Source organism: Kogia breviceps, chromosome 2, assembly GCF_026419965.1.
Source record: "Kogia breviceps isolate mKogBre1 chromosome 2, mKogBre1 haplotype 1, whole genome shotgun sequence".
NCBI lineage: Eukaryota > Metazoa > Chordata > Mammalia > Artiodactyla > Physeteridae > Kogia > Kogia breviceps.
In genome coordinates this window covers 17,292,243-17,310,596 of record NC_081311.1, presented here as the reverse complement: position 1 = coordinate 17,310,596, position 18,354 = coordinate 17,292,243, and the positions used below count along the sequence as shown (strand labels likewise).

Below are 18,354 nucleotides of genomic sequence, written 5' to 3'. Positions count from 1 at the left end.
CCTCCGGGCACTCCAGGTTTCCATTTATCAGCATAGGTGCGAGGTGTGCTGTGCAGTCCCAGCCTGGCTGCTTAGGGGTTTGGAAGCTTGTCCCCAGTCCCGGCTCTCTCTGGGCTCACTCAGTTCTCCGTCTGTAAAATGGCACAGTAATTTCTGCCACCCTGTGGATGATGATGAGAATTAAATGGGCTGGCAGCTTGCAGCCCATAGCCCCTGTTCTTAGGAAGAGAAAGCTGTGACTTATGAAACCTATGGGTTATGTTCAGCTTTGTATGAGGCCCCAGACAATATCAAGGTGGCCTGATAAAACGTTTTTTAGACCCAGCTGTTTTGGGTTCAGTTAACTACCTGGTCCCTGAGTGCGTGTTGTGGGCCAGATGGGTTGGCCGCCAAGGAAGCCGGCTGGGGGCTTGGCTTCTCTGTCAATTCCTTGGGGCTGCCGGGTCCAGCTTGTTTAGTTGAGTGATTTTCAAATGGAGCTGATCTTGAACCCCAGGGGGCGTTTGGCAACGTCTGGAGATGTGTAGGATAGCCATTGCTTGGGGTTGCTGCTGGCATCTAGTGGGCAGAGGCCCGAGATTCTGCTACACATCCTGCAATGCACAGGACATACCCTCCCCATGACAAGGAATTATCCAGCCCAAGATGTTAGTAGTAGCGGAGGGTGAGAATCCCTGGTTGAGTGTCTGGTGTGAGTGAGCACGTGTGTGTGTTTCCCGTTCTACGTTCGGGAAGGGAGACCCATACGTGCTGCCCCGGTGATTACTGTGGTGGGTGCCCACGTGTGCCCCAGTCCTGGTGTTGGTTATGGGAACATCAGGATCGAAGCAGGCCCACGAAGAGCCCTTAGAATCCAACAGGAGAAAGAATTTAATTGGATTTATTTAATGGTTCCATTAAATTGTCTTCGCTTCTATTTTGAGACTTTCTCTTCAAAAATTACAGTAAAACACAAAAGGAAAGAAAACCCACATTATCCCTCCACTGTTTCTTGGAAGAGGGCCTAGTGAAAGAGTCAGAGTTCCCCACCTCTTCAGATGTAACTACTTTTAACAACGTGATATGTCTCTAAATTTTGCCCATCTCTAAATTCCATTTCAGGGCCTTTGTGCATATATATATTCTTACATATGAGAACATACATATTCTTAATATACATGTTGAATATGTTTTTACTCATGCGTATATATGAATAAGGATGGAAATAAATTAAGTTTTGGAAATAAGGATGGAAAGAAATTAATTTTTGGAATCTTAAGCCGTCAGGGACTTATGTAATGACCAGAGGCAGCCCTGATTATGTATATGGGCAAAGCATTTGTGAACAATGTCTCCTTTGAGTAACATACAAAACAAGCTTTTCTTTAACGTTGGCCATGCAATTTGGCCTTCTCCAATGAGGGCCTCTCTCTACTCCTCCCACCTTTGAGCAAACATTATTTATTGTGGCCGATATGTGATCAGGTCTTGATTTGGGGCTTCTTTTTGATGCTCTTCCTTTGTGGGATCTCACCCATGTGCCCCTGGAGACCCTTTGGCTGCCAGAACCTTTGTTTGCCAACCACCCATGTGGTGCCAGTGGCATCTGCTTTGTGGCGAGCGGTCCCCAGAGTCCCAGCATGGCCTGGGGATGGTCTCTGTGATTGGACCTGGATACCTTCTGGAGTCACTTTTGGTCTCAGGAATAATGGCTGTGCTCTCCTCACCCCCCTCCCCTCTCCTCCCTGACCCCTTTCGTAGCCTGAGCCATTTTTAGCTTTGTTTCTAGTAACTTACCAAATGTTTTATGGACAAGCAGGGGAGGGGGAAAGGGAACTCATCTAAGTTAACCGACGTCGTACCAGCCACGGCGCTCGGTGATTGTCACTTCTCCAGCCCTCTGATGCCAGGAGGTGGTGGGCTTTTCACGAACCAGGTGGGGAACCTGCCTGAGGTTCCACAGGCAGCAAGTGTCAATGACTGGATCGACTCAGATCCCCAGACCCCTGAGGTGGTGGTGGAGCCACCACCACGTTTAGATGGCTCGAGGCTCGGCAGGACTCTGAGGCTGGAGCCTCCGTGCCCACCCACAGGCAGCAGGGGCCGCGGACACGTGCCTTCCGCGTGGAGAGCCTGGAGAATGGACACGTTCGGAGGCCCTTTAGGATCCTCTGGGGGCTGGAAGGGTCATGTGAAGCCTGGGATTGGTAAACCATCGGGACTTCACAGGTGGAAGAAACAGGCAGAGAAATGGGAAGTTGATTGCCCAAAGATCAATCAGTTTGGACTTGACGAATGAGAAGTGATTTCCCTGGTCCCTTGAAGAGAGGGTGGACTTTTGATCTTTAGGAGGAGTGCCAGGGAGTGGGGAGAGCTCTGGGGTGTGGTGCTGCTTGGAGCAGGAAGTAAGTAGAGTGAGAGCCCCTGTGGTAGGAAAGTCCTGGAAGGGCAGAGCGGGGCCGGGGGTGGGGGGTCACGGCCAGAGGGTGGATTGGGTCTCCGGCTAGATAACATCAGTATTTTAGGGGAGCGATGAAGGAGCTGCAGGTGAGACCTTCCCCTGGAGGATGGGGCAGCCCAGTGGACAGTGCGGTACTTTAAGGTCCTTTGGTCATTATTCGGACTGAGAGATTATTTGGACAGAGATTATAGGGTTCAGCTCTGTCAGAAATTAGAGATGGTGGGCTGGCCGCAGTGAAATAGGAATCCTTTCCAAAATCCTACTTTTTTACAGGAAGACTTCCCGGTCTGGAATCGAGGTGGCATTTTTCTTTTCCCAGCTGTGACTCACTGTATGTTTTTAGACAGTTAACATTACGTTTCCCACACTGAATCGGAGTGTACCGTGGGGTGTGGGTCTTTGCACAGCTTCGCTTTTTAAGGTTTTTTTGGTGGTTTTTTTTTTTTTTTTTTTTTTTTGCGGTACGCGGGCCTCTCACCGTTGTGGCCTCTCCCGTTGTGGAGCGCAGGCTCCGGACGCGCAGGCTCAGTGGCCATGGCTCACGGGCCCAGCCGCTCCGCGGCACGTGGGATCTTCCCGGACCGGGGCACGAACCCGTGTCCCCTGCATCGGCAGGCGCACTCTCAACCACTGCGCCACCAGGGAAGCCCCCAGCTTTGCTTTTTTAAGCCCTCTTTTTGATCCCTCAGAATGTCTTCCTGCCTGAGCCTCTGTAGTTGTGGTGGTTCAGGGGAACGGGGCTGGGGGCTTTGTCTTATGCTGCTTAGACTCTGGATATGTTTCCTGGCCCCTGGCGGGCACCGAGCCAAAGGCGAAGGAATGATTGAATGAATGCATGAAGCCCGTGGTGCTCAGGGTGGTTTATAGACGGCCCGACGTGCTGTCGGATCGCTTGGGGGGTACGCGGCGCCCGGCTGAGCGGAGCAGCCTCCCACCGCGCGGTGAGCGGTTAGCGTGGTGCTGGTTGTGGTGACGTGCACGCAGAAAGCTTGGTTCTCGGAGGCTATGGGTCTGAGGTCCGCGTCTGGCCACAGCTGGCAGAGTCACTGCAGAGGAGGTGCCCATCTCATCTCGCTGGGCTTTAAATTGGGCTTGAGCTGGCGGAATTCGAAGTCCTTTCCTGTAGTCTGGGGTTCCTCGTTGATGTGGTCTGCTGGGCTTCGCTCTGGCTTTGGAAATGCTCTCACCCCCTGATGACCCCGGAGCTGGGAGCAGTGATTCCTAACGTGTCCCGGTACTTGGCTCCAGGCTGTTCTGTGGTTATCACCCTCTCCCTTGCCACCCCTGCTGCCCTGTCTTGCTGGAGGGTTTGAGGTTGAACGGTCACTCCTTACACGGAGGGGTGAGGGTTGCCCCCTTGAGGGGGTCGATCTGCAGAAGGGATGGGGGCCGGAGCAGGAAGAAGTCATCCCGCAGTGTCTGTCCTTGTTGTCATCCTGGAGTTCTTTCCTGGAATCCAAAGGGACGAAAGACGGAAAGCCACTCTTGGTCGGGGCAAGGATTTCAGTTGATGGGTCTGGTAGTTCCCCTCTGTGAAAATTGTTTTCTTTTGACCAGAGTCTGGGCCATGGTGTCATTGTCTAAATGTGGAATGTAGCTGTTATGTGTTCTGGGAAATAAAAACCGAGACTGATCTGGGGGAGCCACAGAGGTAGAAAAAGGAGGGGGCCGGTAGAACAATCCAGAGAGGGGGGAGGGGGGAGAAAAACGGCTCTGTTGGTATCCTAGAGAAAGAACTGGTTAGATTTGGAGAGAGTGAAGATGAATTTGGCCTTAAGGGCCTCCGATTCCTTTTAGAGACTTTTCTTGCAAAAAATGAAATGAAACTCAGGAGACGTAGCGGATTGGGAAACAGCACATTCTGTCCATAATGAAAGGTCGTCCCACAAGAATGAATTTCTCTGTTTTATTCCTTTAGCCAAATTTCTGTTGCTAAAAGGGGAAAGGGGGTAGAGACAGGCTTATTTATTTTCTTAGTTGAACCTCAGATTTTATATTTCGAGCCCATTTTGCTGGGTCAGAACAAGCAAAGCCCAAGGATTGATTCACTGTGGTGTTCTAGAAGCCCAGACCCTCCCACACTGGAGGTGCTGGCCACAAGGTGCTATCGACTGAACTTTTTTCTTTTTCCCCCTTTTGACTTAGAGTATAACTTAAAGTGCACAGACCTCAGGTATCCAGCTCTGTGCTTTTTACATGTTTACGCCTGTGTAAACACGACCCAGATCAAGATAAAGGAGATTTTCCAGTCATCCTAGAGGGCCTCTCATGCCCCTTCCCAGAGAGAACCACTTTGGATTTCTATAACCATAGCTTTTCTCTTTTTGAATTTCATATACATAGAATCATCACTGGTGTTTTAATTTTAATTTCATACCCCTCCTCTCTGTCAAAATCCAGTCTATTGGAATCTTTGGATGTTTCTTCATAAGAATGCTTTTTGTGTCTTACCTGTGTGTCACAGAATTATTGGTGCGAAAGCCTAGAGCACACCTTTGTCTGGGACACTCGGGTGCCCAGGCTGCTGGAAGCCGTGGGGACTGGCCCCTGCCCATCCTCCGGCCCTTTTTAGTTGTTCCTTCCCGCATCATGCCGGGGCCCCCGTGCATGCTGTCTCCACAGCTTAACCTGCTCTCTTCCTTCCCATCCTCCACTCGCCACAACCTCCGGGGACTCCTGGGGCGGCTGCTGTATTTTGCACCCTCTTGAAACTACAGTCCTTTCCCTGCAGGGCTGGCTGCTGTGTTTGTAATAGGCATTGCCTGGTGTGGTTATTTGATTAACATGTGCTTTCCCTTTAGATGGAGAGCAGGGCAGTATCTGGTGCATAGCGGACGCCCAGTTCAAGTTGGTTGGATGATGGGAAGGGCTCATGGAGCAGCTTTTGGCTCTTTTCGGAGGCTGTGTGCTGGGGGGTGGCATGTACGATGCCTGCCAAGGTGGTTTTTGTTCTTGGGGATTCTGTGTGTGTTTCCAGGTAGGAGATGTTTCAAGCACATGGATTGTCATTGTCCCCGATGTCTGTGTCACAAGTGACCTCATTTCTTGTCCAGCCTCCTTCCTGCACCCCGGCCCTTCCCCAGGCCTCTCTGGAGCAGGCTCCCTCTCCTGCTTGCTCTCTTGGCCAGGATTTTAACATATATCACAGGCTGGTAGGCTGAGAGCTTGGGACTTCCCCTCACCACACTCAAAGCCTTTGATCTTTTGCTTTGGAGGTAACATCAAAAGGAAGGCTGAGGAAGACAGCCAGGCTGTGAAGTTCAACGTTCAAGTTAATAGCTTGACTGAAGGTTGTATTGCGTCCTGGCAGCATTGGGGAGGCTGAAGTAAACATGGCGATCCTGCCACATATTCCTGGAAATGGAGCTAATATTGTAAAAGGGCTTCATTTGCATTTGGAATGAACTTGGGGCTGCAGGGGGAGCTTCTTTCCTTCATTCACCCCCTTTCCTTGGAAGGGTGGAAACACGGGGGAGAAGCTGTGTGTTGGGGGGGGGTGTGGAGAGGGGGAGATGGAGCTCAAAGGGAGGATGAGAAAGAGGTGACCCCGTGGATCACACCCTGGATGTTCCCTTTCCCCAATTCCGGGACGTGCTGTCTGCCTGCCTTTCTCCGTGGCATCTCTGTATCCCTTACTGTTCCCGGTTCAGCTGGGTGTTTCCGAGTTCTGATGGAATCCAACAAAGGCTGCAGGCAGGCAGCTTAGCTGGGGCTCGGGGAAGTCTTGGGCAGCCCGAACATTGCAGCAGTGAGAGGGCAGCTGGCCCGAGAGCTGGGAAGGGAATTACCAAAAAAAAGCAAAGGTGAAATCAACCCTCCTGTCCTCCCCTATTCGGTTCCTCTGCTGAGCTTTGTGGACACTTGTTTGGAGGTTGTTTCATTGAACATTTTCTGGAATGCTTCGTTTTTAGATTTTCGTCCAAAGCTGCATTCGAATAGTTTTCTAGCACATTCTGGCCTCAAAACCACTTGGCAAATGATTTCTTTTGGGGGGTGGTTTTGCTTCCTTAAGCCGATCATCTTCCCCACACTTGCCTAGGTTCCTTTCGTTGTGTGTCCCGGGCTTCCTGGGAGCATCTGCTCCTGTCACCGTGGTTCAGCATCCGGAGCCACCACTCCCCTCACTCTCAGCCCTCCCCGCATTCACCTGTCTCTCTCACCTCACGTGTCTCTCCCTGCAGGGCACTCCAGCCCCTTCCAGCCCCCACCTCCCCTTTTTCTCAGGATCTTTCAACCCTGATTAATTCAGCATGACGTAGCCAGAATTCCCACTAGGTTTCTTTGCTGTGTGGTTCCTTAGGTTCTCTCATCCTTTACCCCCTTCATGATTTTTGGCATAACTGTATATATACCACGTGCACTGTTATTTATTTGGTGCATTCAAACATTTGATTCACTTATTTAAACTCAGTTGCGCTGTAAGTCTTAACGTCTGTGAAATTGTGAGTTTGATGTGGTAGTTATTTTTTTCTAATACACCTGAATCTAATCCTGTAATGACTCAGGTAACATCTTGTACCACCTGAAATCATGCTTGGTAGCCCTACAGTTGGGGAAACACTGCTTTAAAAGAGATTCCCTCCCCCCCCAACCCCTTCCCTTTTTGGTGGCTTGCAGGTTTAGGCATCTCTTGACACCTAGCTGTCTCTTCTTTTCTCTTCCTGCCCCCGAGGCCAGCTGACCCCTGCTCAGCTCGTGCTTGTATTCAAAATTCTGCACACAGAATGGTTTTAGGCTTCTGGAAATCAGTTTTATAGTGACTAGAGTTCATTCCTGATCTGGTAGGTCCCTCCTCCATCACTTCTCATGCTGCCTAGCTAAATCTGCAGATGTGTTCTCTGAGATCTCACAGTTTTTCAGGGTGGCACCATTTTTCGAGGTGGATCGTGGAGCTGGCTGGGGCAGCTCGAGATCGCTCTGGGTTGAGTTACCTTCTAACAGGTTTCGGCAAATCCCTGCCACCTCTCGATCGGAGTTGTTGGCACAAGTATCCAGTGGTTCTAGGTTTTCAGCCCTTGAGGCTCTCAGCAGCATTCATTATACATGGCCATTTGGTGCCTTGTTGCAAAGGCATCTCCTGCCAGTGATGGGCGTGGGCTTCTGGATATTCCTCAGAAAATACAAGATGCCAGCCTGGGGAGGGGTCTCCAACGCTTCAGGGGTGTTGAGGAAATGCTGCTCTGGGAGGGTGCTACTGCTTGCCCTAATCCCTTGAGCTCGATGCCCAGACTGGCTTCCCTGAGATGGGTGTTTTTTGCCCAGCTTAAAGCTGTAAAAGGCCATTGTCAAATTTGTTTAGCTTCTCAATTCATGTTCCTTAGCAGATGGTGAATTGAAGCTAGCATTCCTGGACAGAGCCTTTCATACATTTAAGAAAACCTGTTGAGTCTCCTGGGCGGGAAGAGGCGAGGGAGAGATGAAAGGCTTTCTCTAGACCTGCTTGATAGCGTGGACTGTTCTTTTAGGTAATTAAGGGAGACCATGAAAGACGAGCGCACGTGTCCATTTACTTTTCACTTGGGGGTCTTAAATCTTTGCTTGGTCTCCTTTAACTTTATACCTGCGGGTCACCTTCGGGCCCCCATGGGCTCTGTTTTCATTGTTCCCCGTCTCGTCTGCTGAAATGCACCATTGGGGATTGAAGAATGGGGTTTTGGGGGTCTTCGGGAACTTGGAGTTTTCCTACGGAGCCTGTAGAAGCCTCCTTCTGTATTTGCTGGGCAGGACCTTCTGGTGCGAGTGGCTGGGGTGAGGCAGCCAGGTGAGGGGTCACTGGAGCAGGTGCAGAGGATACGCCTCTGAGTCATTCTTTGTGACAACAGCTCCTACCCATGGATGTGTCCTACTCATCAGGTATTAGGACAGTGCTTCCCCCAAACGTGCTGCACATTTGAGTCGACCGGAGATCTTTTATAAAAATGTCAGTGCCCAGGTCCCACTCTGCGGGAAGAGCCAGGCATCAGTCATTGTAAAGATCCCTGAGTGATTTCCAAAGTCTAGGAACCGCTGTCTTAGGAGGACGAGACCTGAGTCATCTGCATTCTGAGTCACTTATGCTAATCATTCACCAGGTCGCTTCTAAGTATTTACATATGTCATCTCAATGAGTCCTCAAGCAGTTAAGGAGATAGTTGGTGTGGTCCCCATTTTATAGGCACGATAGCTGGAGTTCAGAGAGGTTTGAGCCCTTGACCAAGGTCACCGAGTTAGTCTTCAGTGGAAGGAGGCTTTGAATCCAGGTGTATCTGCCTCCAGAGTCCACGTCATGGCCCCGGTTAGGGGCATGGGGGTGTGGTGGGGGATGGTTCCGGTAGACTGGAAAACATTCGGTATCTGCATGCTTAAGCCGTGACATTTGAGCAGTAATTTTCTGACATAGAGATTAGAAGATTCCAGGGGGAGGAAACCACATGAGCAAAAGCACGGAGTCATGGAGTTCTCAGAAAGGCAGGGTGGCTGCAATGCCGGGTCAAAGGGCAGTTAAGAGATCGGGTGGTGCTGGATGGTTCTGAGGCTAGAAAGGTTGTTTGGGATTCTACCATGAAGGACTTGGAATGCCATGTGCTAGAGAGACCTCAAATTCTCATGGACACATGAATCCTCTGGGGTGCTGGTTAAAATGCAGATTCTCGTATTGTAGGCCTGGGACTGGTTCTGAAAGTCTGCATTTCTCTTAGCAGTTGCTGCTGCTTTCACGCCTTGAGTATGAGGCTTCTTGGCAGTGGTTCTCAAACTTTGCTGCACGGCAGAATCATCTGGGAAACTTTTAAAATCCTAATGCCCAGGTCATGTTCCATTCCAATTAGGTCAGAATGTCTGGGGGGATGGGAGCCAGACATCGGTATATTTGAAGGATACTCAAGGGACTCCAGGGTGCGGGATTGAGAAACGCTGCTGAAGGGGGTGGGATGGTCCTTGCTGAATTTGAATCGGGGGACTGACTGCTCCATTCATAGAATGGAGAGGACAGATTGGTGTGAGAAGGATCGCAGTTGTTTTCTTACCTTATTCATGAAGTCTGCAATACCTGCTGAGCGCCTGCAGCAGGCCAGCTGCCGTTCTGGGGGCTGTGGGTACAGCCTGTGCCGCTATGATGGTCTGAACTAGTGGGAAGACGGGGTTCCGAGAGCAGAAGTATTTTAGGAAGGAGGATACCCGGGACTTGCGAATTACCTGTAATTTGGTTGGGACCCCAAACTGAAATTTCTTTTTTCTCTCTGTGATGAAAGCGTTTAGTGGGCATTGAGTAATGAGCCAGCAGAGGACAGATTAACTTGCTGCACCCAGATCCTGTAGAAGCCTTTTCATTCATGTACAAGCACCTTGCCTGGCTAACCATTTCTGCAGCTTCCTTAAGGATCTCCTCTAAGGAGTATTTGCTTTGCTTCTTTGGGGGTTACTTTAAGTGTTTGAAGATAGCAAAACATTTTTCTTACAAATAATGCTCATCTGCAATTCACATTTTTCAACAGTTTCAACTGATTGGTAAGAACCAGGAAGTGCTGATTGAGGCTTTCTATATATTCCACTGTCTCTGTAACCCATGGGCATGTTGCTGGAACTTGATATGGATGCAGAAAATAGTAAAGTTGGCAAGGGAGAACAGGGGTGCACGAACTTAGGGCATAGCCTCTGGAGGAGCCTGGCCTCTGAGTAGTGGGGCTGGTTGGTTAGGGAACATGTTCGTTTCTGGTGAGCATCTGGCTGAAACACTGGAGGTCAAAATCCTGAAATATGCCATGCTCTGCATTCCCCTCCCAAATCTTCATGATCCAGGGTCTGTAAAGGGCATAGGTAGGGGACTTCAGGGCTGTGGTGGGTCCTGTGGAAGGAAGGGCCATCTGCTTGTAAGTTACCTATTTTGAGTATCACTCCCGCCGGAGGCGGATTAAGCCTGTCTAGTAGTTTCAAGACCCGGTGATGCTTCTAGAATGGAAGTACACGCTGGACACTTGCAGCTCTGTTTGTCGATCACGTTGGTACGTGAATTCAGGAAGCCCTGTGCTAAGCCTGGATCCTGAAATGAGAAGATTTCACACAAGGGTCAGAGACTCTTGTTTAGCCTTGGACCTTTCGACTTTAAGCCCCCTCTTATTCTTAACAAGGGCCCTGGCCTGGCTGTTGCACTTATATGGTCACCCCTGTTATTGTCAAAGACGGCTGTGGCTGGTAACCTTCGCATCACTTGAGGAAGTGTGGATTAGAGCTAGGGAGAAAGCTGCAGGGAGGCTTCGGCCCGTTACCTCACTGCCACTTCCCGTCTTTGGGGCACCATCGTCCCGGGGCGAGTTGGGCATTTTTTGGACCTTAGAAATCCTGAAATCTTTGTGAGTCCAGGCTACGTCAGTTCCTTTCCTCTGCCATCTCTGCAGGATTCTGGAGGAAAAATTAGTTAATGTTTGCAGGGCACTTTGAAATGCTCAGATGAAAGGCACCAGGGAAGCACAGAGTATTATTATTTACTATTAGTCTGAACCAGGACGGGGAGCGCCTCTTGCCTGAGCCAAGCCCGTTCCTTCTGCTGTTTTTTTGTGCCCAAGAAAAGTGAAGAAGAGTGTGAGGGATCGCACTCAGTCATGCATCGTCCGTCCGAGACCGTGGCCAGGGGAGGTGGAGAAACACAGGCGCACAGCCGGTGCAGAGCAAGGGGCTCTCAGCCCGGGCATGACCAGGGCTTCCATGCCTGTGGGGTCTGGGGTGAGGCGGGGGTTTGCCGTTGGTTCTCCTTGCCTATGCTCCGTGTATTGTGTTTTTAATTTCAATTTCGCTTGATTCAATGGTATTAATGCTAAGGAATCTGCTTCCTGGGGACCCAGAGGTACTTGGGTCAAGAGAGTCTGGACTGAGAATGATCTTTTGCTGTGGTAGAATGTTCCAGATTGATTTATGTTGGCCTCAAGTATGTGTGTATCAACATTTCATTTCTTCATAACGTTTTGGCATGCTAAGGCAGGTACCCCGCAGCTCGGGGCAGAGCACGGCTCCCCAAGGGGAGTTCTCTGACTCTTTCCCCTTTCTTCCTTAGGCTGGAATTGAATTTATCAGCTGCCCGGGTTGGTGGGGGAGATGGGACTGGGAGGGGGCGAGGAAAGAAAATCCTTGGGCCAGTCCTTTTGGAAATGAGAGATTTGGTTTACCTTCTGCTTTTCAGCAAAATGATTGGTCCCCCCCCCCACCCCCAACCCAAAAGAAAAAAAAAAAAACCTTAGCTAGTCATTAATAAATAGCCCTGCTGCCCCCAGATCCTGACATCTTCCGAGACAGGAGCACGGTGTGAGCCCCCGGCAGCCTCTGCTGCTTGGTGTTCTGTAAACTAGATGGTGTCTCTTTGCCCCGAGGCTCAGAAACCCGGAGGACTGACCACTTCTTGAGGCTTATCTCCAGTTTGCAAAGAGCCCCTGGCTAGCCCCTAGCCGGGCTGAGGATTCTTATACCAGCAACATCCTCACCCCCAACATACTACCTTCGACTCTTAGTCTCCTCTTAACACGGAACAGCCAGTAATACTCATATCCTGGTTTGCAGTGAAGCCAAAAATTGGTACATGTTTTCTATACCTGAACAATTTCTTGTAGGAACCATGGATTTAGTTTATAAGACTTTCCTAAACTATGAGGGATTCGGAGTAACATCTGGGGCAGGACCTGAGAGTTTTCTGAATGATTTTCTCCATGAGCTGGGCACTGCTGCTCGAATGCAGGACCCCTGCAGTGGGTGGAAGCGGGCGGTGTCCCATCTTACCCCTGAGGAAACGGAGAAATTGACCAGCGATGGAGAACTAAGCCTCCTTCTTTCTGGTCCCTCCTCAGGTGCGCTTTTCAGCTGCGCACACCATTTCCTTTGCCACTTGTACTTGAGCGACGGAGACACCGTTAAATGGGAATTCTTGGGGGAACCCTCCTGCTCTTGGTCCAAGCCTGGCTGGGAGGGAGGGGTGGGGATGGGGGTGGATGTGACCCTTTGCATTTGAGCCGAGGGGAGGGCTGGCCACCTAGAGACCCCCTCTCTGGTCCCTGGGGACTTTCTCCCTTCCACCCAGCACCCTCCTGCTTGGTGGGCATGCACCTTGCAGAAGCGCCTAAGAAAGCATCTAGTTATTGGAGGAGTTAAGCATTCCTGTCCTGGTCACCTTATTTTTCAGAAAAATGACAAGAGGAACCAAATTTTTATTAAATCCCTTGCTGGGCCTATTAAATGTGTCTCATTTACTTTTCACAGCAGCTTTGCAAACATAGTATGTTTATGTTCATTTTACAAATGAGAAAACTGAGGTCCAGAGAGGTTCCGTGTAGACCTTTAAGTCTTTGAAAATGCATCTTCTTTACACACCAGGATTTTTGGAAAGAGGGCCGGAGAGAGCTGAGGAAGGTGACATTGGAGTCATCAGCACATAATTATGGAGCAGGCCCAGTGCTGGGTGATGGAGGAACTGCTGGTCTTTAAGAGGCATTGAGTAATTTAATTCATACCCCCCGTCCATCTCCCATCACTGCTGAGGAAACAAATACATTTACATCATTACATTAGTGGTTGTGAAGATTCCATGACCTATGGAAAGTGTTTTACCAGTGCCTGGCACATAGCAGGTGCTCAGTACAGATTAGCCTCTGTGGCTAGATGTGGGCGGAGATTAAATTCCCTCTCTAGGGTATGTTGCCCTGTTATTCTCTGCTGCATTCTTCCTGTGCTTTAGGCTTTAGGACGGCTGGGATGAGTGTCTTCTCGAGGTCTTCAATGTGTTGGTATTGAGAATGGGTGGAAGGTGGCTGGCGGGAGACTCAGCCACCCCTGCAGGCTTTATCCCGAGTCCTTTGTGAGAGCCTTGCTGGGGTGGACAGCCAGGCGTCTGTTTCTTTCAGTGTACACTTCCTGAGCACCTAGCCTTCGCCAGCTGCAGTGCTAGGAGCTGGAGAGAGAGGTGAGCGGGACGTGACCTTGGGAAGGCAGCCAAGAGAGCAAGGAAGTGGAGTAAAGTTATCACGGGTATGATGGTGGAAATCTGGGCCATGTCCAGATGCGACACAGGAGCGAGGGTGGGTTTCTGGGGCGAGTGGGACAGAGTGCGTGAAAGCCACAATGGGGTTCTCTCTGTGACCAAAGCACCTTTGAAGAAGTCCTCAGGAGGGTCCAGGGGAAGCCATGTCTGATTGTGTCTCTGGTTTAAACTTTTTTTTTTTTTTGCGGTACGTGGGCCTCTCGCTGCTGTGGCCTCCCCCGCTGCGGAGCACAGGCTCCGGACACGTAGGCCCAGCGGCCATGGCTCACGGGCCCAGCTGCTCTGCGGCACGTGGGATCCTCCCGGACCGGGGCACGAACCTGCGTCCCCTGCATCGGCAGGCGGACTCCCAACCACTGCGCCACCAGGGAAGCCCTGTGTCTCTGGTTTATTGGAAGAGCCCACTGGTGGTTTTAGAGGCCCTTGAGTCCATTTGGAGAAGTGTGCAGGGGCTCAACCCCAGCAAACATAACCAGTTTAAATGTCACCAAACACGGTGGTCCCTTTCACCTTTTGTGTCCTACATAAGTTATGGCTATCTGCTAGTTTACTGGAAAATATATTTTCTTTAAAGATTTTTCTTTAGGAGTAAAATGATGTGTTAGAAAACATAAAACAACAAGAAAGAATGGTCTGTAATCCTGCTACCTGGAGAAAAAGCATTACTAAAGGTGGTTGATTTTTCTTTTTCAAAGTGGTAAATAGACGAGTGTTTCGGATATATTGATTTTTTCAGGCGTGCACGTGGTCACACGGACAGCCAGCATTTTTTCATGTGGGTTTCAGCCAGGCTTGACACCTGCCCCTTAACGAAAAGTAAACCTCTGCCTTATTTGTCTGCCAGTTTCCCTGTGGATCACTGTGGACAGCGTCCGGGGGTGGGGGGGGCGAGGCAGGTTGACGTTATGTTAAAGACTTGACAACCCAGAAGCGCTCTGTTGGTTTCTTTGTTGTAACCTTCCAGCGAGCTAGCTAGCGACAGGCTGAAATGTCACCTTTGCCCTTCTTTAAGAGCAGGAGTGATAGGTGGTGAGTGGATGGATGCCTCTTAAAGTATCGGGAAGTGCTGTGGCCCTAGGTGAGCTTCATAGAAGTTAGTTATGTGTATTGTGTTCCTTGAACACATGAATCTTCTGGCCCTGAAGATAATGAGGTCGGGGGCAGCGATGCCACCTTACTGCTCACCTGAGGGTCCCGGTCACCCAGAACGTGCCTGGCCTACTGTAGGGGCCTGGCATGCTTTTTTGATTGATACAGGCTTTGAGAGAGGGAGATGTAGTGGCTGCCATGCTGATGGGGAAACCAGCTGGCAAGAAGGTGGCGGGTGTCCTCGCGGAAGCGGGCAGAACTGCCGTCCCCTACCTGTACCCCCTCGCTGTGTGTGGATCCAGTCTGGTACTAGTGCTTTGTGCTCCTCTTTGCTGCCTGGAAGTACAAGCATCCTGTACAGCTCAGGTCCCTATTGCCCTCTCCCCTCCCCCTTTCCCCTCCAGGGCTGGATACTGCATTGGCTTTACCTGATAGGAGGGTGCTTTGCTGAGACTGTACCAGTAGCAAGTTCCCCGTGGTAGGGAGGCAACCGGACGCAGAGGCTGGTGCATTCCTCTAATAATAATAACTTGGGTGTTGATAATATCTGATATTCTATCTTACAGTCTAAGTGCTTTTCAGATACCTTACTATTATCTTTAGTTTATAGATACACTAACCAGGGCTTGTCTGGGGAGAGGGGTAGGGTTGTGGGGATAGAAGGAAGGGAACCAATCTTGATTGGATCCTGAAGCTCTGCTGGAAGCTGCCAAGCAGCTCCGTCACTGTTTGGGGCACTCTTGGCATCCGCCCTGTGAGGGAGGTGGATGAGGGGAAATTATTTTACAGTAACTGGGGGGTCGGGGGAGCTGAAACCTCTGCTCACTGTCAACATGGCAAGTTGGGTGAGAGCTGGGACTTGACATCCGGGTCACCTGACTCTTAGGCCCTGCAGATCTTTCTCTTCTGTCTCTAGCGCCCAGTATAATGCCCGGCTCCCGCATCAATAAATATTTGTCGAATGTTAAATGAGGCTTAAAGAGACCGTTCACACTTGACTCGGGGGCACAGAGAGACACACATGTTTTCTGCCCTCATAACCCTCACTTCCAAATCCTGTGACCTTGGGTTGGTTGCCTACGCTGTCCCAGCTCAGTTTCCTGAAAACTTATCTGAAAAATGGGTAAAGGACTTAGCAGAGGGCATTTCCTATAGGAAGAATGCAAATATTAGAGGACTTCTACGGCTTATTGTTGTCTTTTCATTTTTCTGACCACACAGCTTCCCTTTTTATTTCTACCTCCTAGACAATAAATTTCTGATGACAGACTGTAGTGTTGGATACTAACAACAACGAAGAAAGCATTCCTGACGTGATTGCCAAAATCCCCAAATGTGACAAATGTCAACTTAATAGTAATAACGGTGGTCGTGGAGCTGGCATTTATTTCTTGAGCACTTACCATGTGCTGGTTCCACTACCTGGAGTCTTGATTTGGCAGCGTCTCCGATTTGAAAGAGCTGTCGTTGCTCCCATTATATAGACAAAGAAACTGAGGTGCCCTGCCTGAAGTCTCTAAGGAACTGGGTGGTGGTCTGGGATTCCAGCACTAGAATTGGTCCGACTTCCCACTCTTTATAAACTGCACCTCAAACTTGACAACCCACCTGTGTTTGTTCTGGGTATTTTCGTATCTCACTTGGCTTGTTTACAGCCTGGACGTTTGCTCTGCCCATTCTCGGAGTACATGGTCAATACAGGAGGAAACCCACACTGGTCTTTGGACTGAACCACGGTGCCAGTGGCTGATTCTTGTTTTTCTGCCTGACGGTGGTGAGCCAGGGGCACCAGGGAGGTCTTTGAATTTCCCTTTTCCCACTGTCGGCCCCTTCTTTAAGCAATGGATTTTTGTGTGTGTGTGTGTGGTACGCGGGCCTCTCACTGTTGTGGCCTCTCCCGTTGCGGAGCACAGGCCCTGGACACGCAGGCTCAGCGGCCATGGCTCACGGGCCCAGCCGCTCTGCGGCATGTGGGATCCTCCCGGACCGGGGCTCGAACCCGCGTCCCCCGCATCGGCAGGCGGACTCCCAACCACTGTGTCACCAGGGAAGCCCTAGGCAATGTGTTTTTAACAGGTGAGGTTTTAAATCTTATTGACATCTCTGAAGAAAGGAGGAAAAAAAAAAAATCAAGACATGGCCAGGGAGAAAAGCTGTAGGTTATTTATTTATTTTTTTCTTTGCCATTTTTCTTTCGTATGCACATTGTAAAACCTCTCTTGGATGATGAGTTCGTGTGGTTTCTTGGTAGCCCTGGAGCAGCTGCTGCTGAGTCTGACCTAATGCATTGCAACCCCCTGTTCTGTGGGCCAACTTGTGCCTTGTGTGTCTGCTGTTTGCAGAGCGTGAAAGGGAAGAATCAGAATCCTGTTAGGGTTGCAGACGTTTAAGAAATCTCTTTAAGTTTGAGGGCCAGTTGGAGGGAAGAGATGCAGTAGCTTAGAACATGAGGCCTGCAGCTGAGCTTCGGTGTTCCTAGTTGGAGACCAGACATGAAGGAGACCAGACACAGAAACAGAGGAAAATTCCACTTGACCGGAAGGCTGGGAATGAATGTATTGGCGCATGGGGCGGGAGTAGTCTGGAGAGGTGAGACTGGTTCACTAGGGATGTTTTTGGTCACTTTGCTTTACTTCAGGCTAAGTGTTCCTTTCCCTTTAAGCATGAGATGATGATACCTGGGGATTAACTTTTTTGGATGGTTTAGAATTGTGCAATAGCTCCAGGCATTTTATTCCACTGATACTGATTATGTTAATAACTATCATAGCTAGCTAATAATCTAATAGCATTTACTAAGCAGGCACCATATGCCAGGCACTGTGGCAAGCATTTGATCCTTACAAGAACTCTGAGATGGCTTTTGTGTATATTCCCATTTTACAGATGAGAAGATGAACGCTCAGAGAGATGAAATCATTTGCCCAAGCTCCCCCTACTTTTAGGTGGTTTGCTTTGGTATCTTCTCTTAAAGAACTCGATTTCTTTGAGTGTCAGCACTTGGCACGTATTAGGCACTCAGTACATACTTCGGTGAGTGATCAGAGTTACGGAGCTGGGGTTTGAACTCCGGTCTGAGCTGCCTCTGCATGTGATCTGGGAACTTGGTCTGAGCGCATGCAGGCCCCATGACCCCTGTTTTGCTGCTTTAGGTCCTCACAGTAGTAGATTCGATTAACCCAGTGGGGGCTCAGTGGTCCAAAGGAAAGGGAGCAAGGGGACTTCGGGGAGACAAGAACAAGGCTCCTGGGGCACTTGGGCATTTAAGGCGTAGCGTGAACTGTTATTCAAGAGAGTTTGCTGGATTCGTGTTTTCCTCTCCGTTTGTGGCAGCGTGTGATTCGCTGTGTGCCCTCCTCCCCCGCCCCGTGCCTGCAGAGCGAGTTGGGCAGACTCCAGAAGGCCTTTCAGATGGGACGACTGGTTAGTCACCTGTACTTGAACGGAGACTGAGCGTGGCCTCGTGAACTTGGCTTCCCCTCCTTGGGGCATGGGGAAATTTAGACAGCTGGGGTTGAATGCTCAAGGCGAAGTCCTTCGCCAGGGTACGTAAAGACAGGAAGAGGAATATGTTTTAAATACTTCGAGTGAACCATTTCTCACTTTCCCGTTTGCGTGTAGACAGTAATGGCGTGCCATTATCAGCCGGTTTGTTCATCAGGCACCCAACTCGACCAGCCTCTCTGTCTGTTGACTTCCTGCATTTACTACACAAAGCGCACGCTTCTCTTTTCTCCTTCTTTACTCTCTGCAGTGAGATTGCGTGCTTCATAAGCATGAACCCCATTGGCCTTCTATCTCATACATCAAATGGGTGTAGCTGTAGTGG

General features: G+C 50.0%; 2 protein-coding genes across 37 annotated transcripts in view; both read left to right on the top strand.

Annotated features, from left to right (window-relative positions):
- Nucleotides 1–18,354, top strand: part of TCF7L2 (transcription factor 7 like 2) — a 201,853-nt gene that overhangs the window by 44,529 nt on the left and 138,970 nt on the right. The gene's annotated exons all lie outside the window — the stretch shown is intronic.
- VTI1A (vesicle transport through interaction with t-SNAREs 1A) overlaps nt 1–18,354 on the top strand; it is a 561,291-nt gene that overhangs the window by 511,812 nt on the left and 31,125 nt on the right. The gene's annotated exons all lie outside the window — the stretch shown is intronic.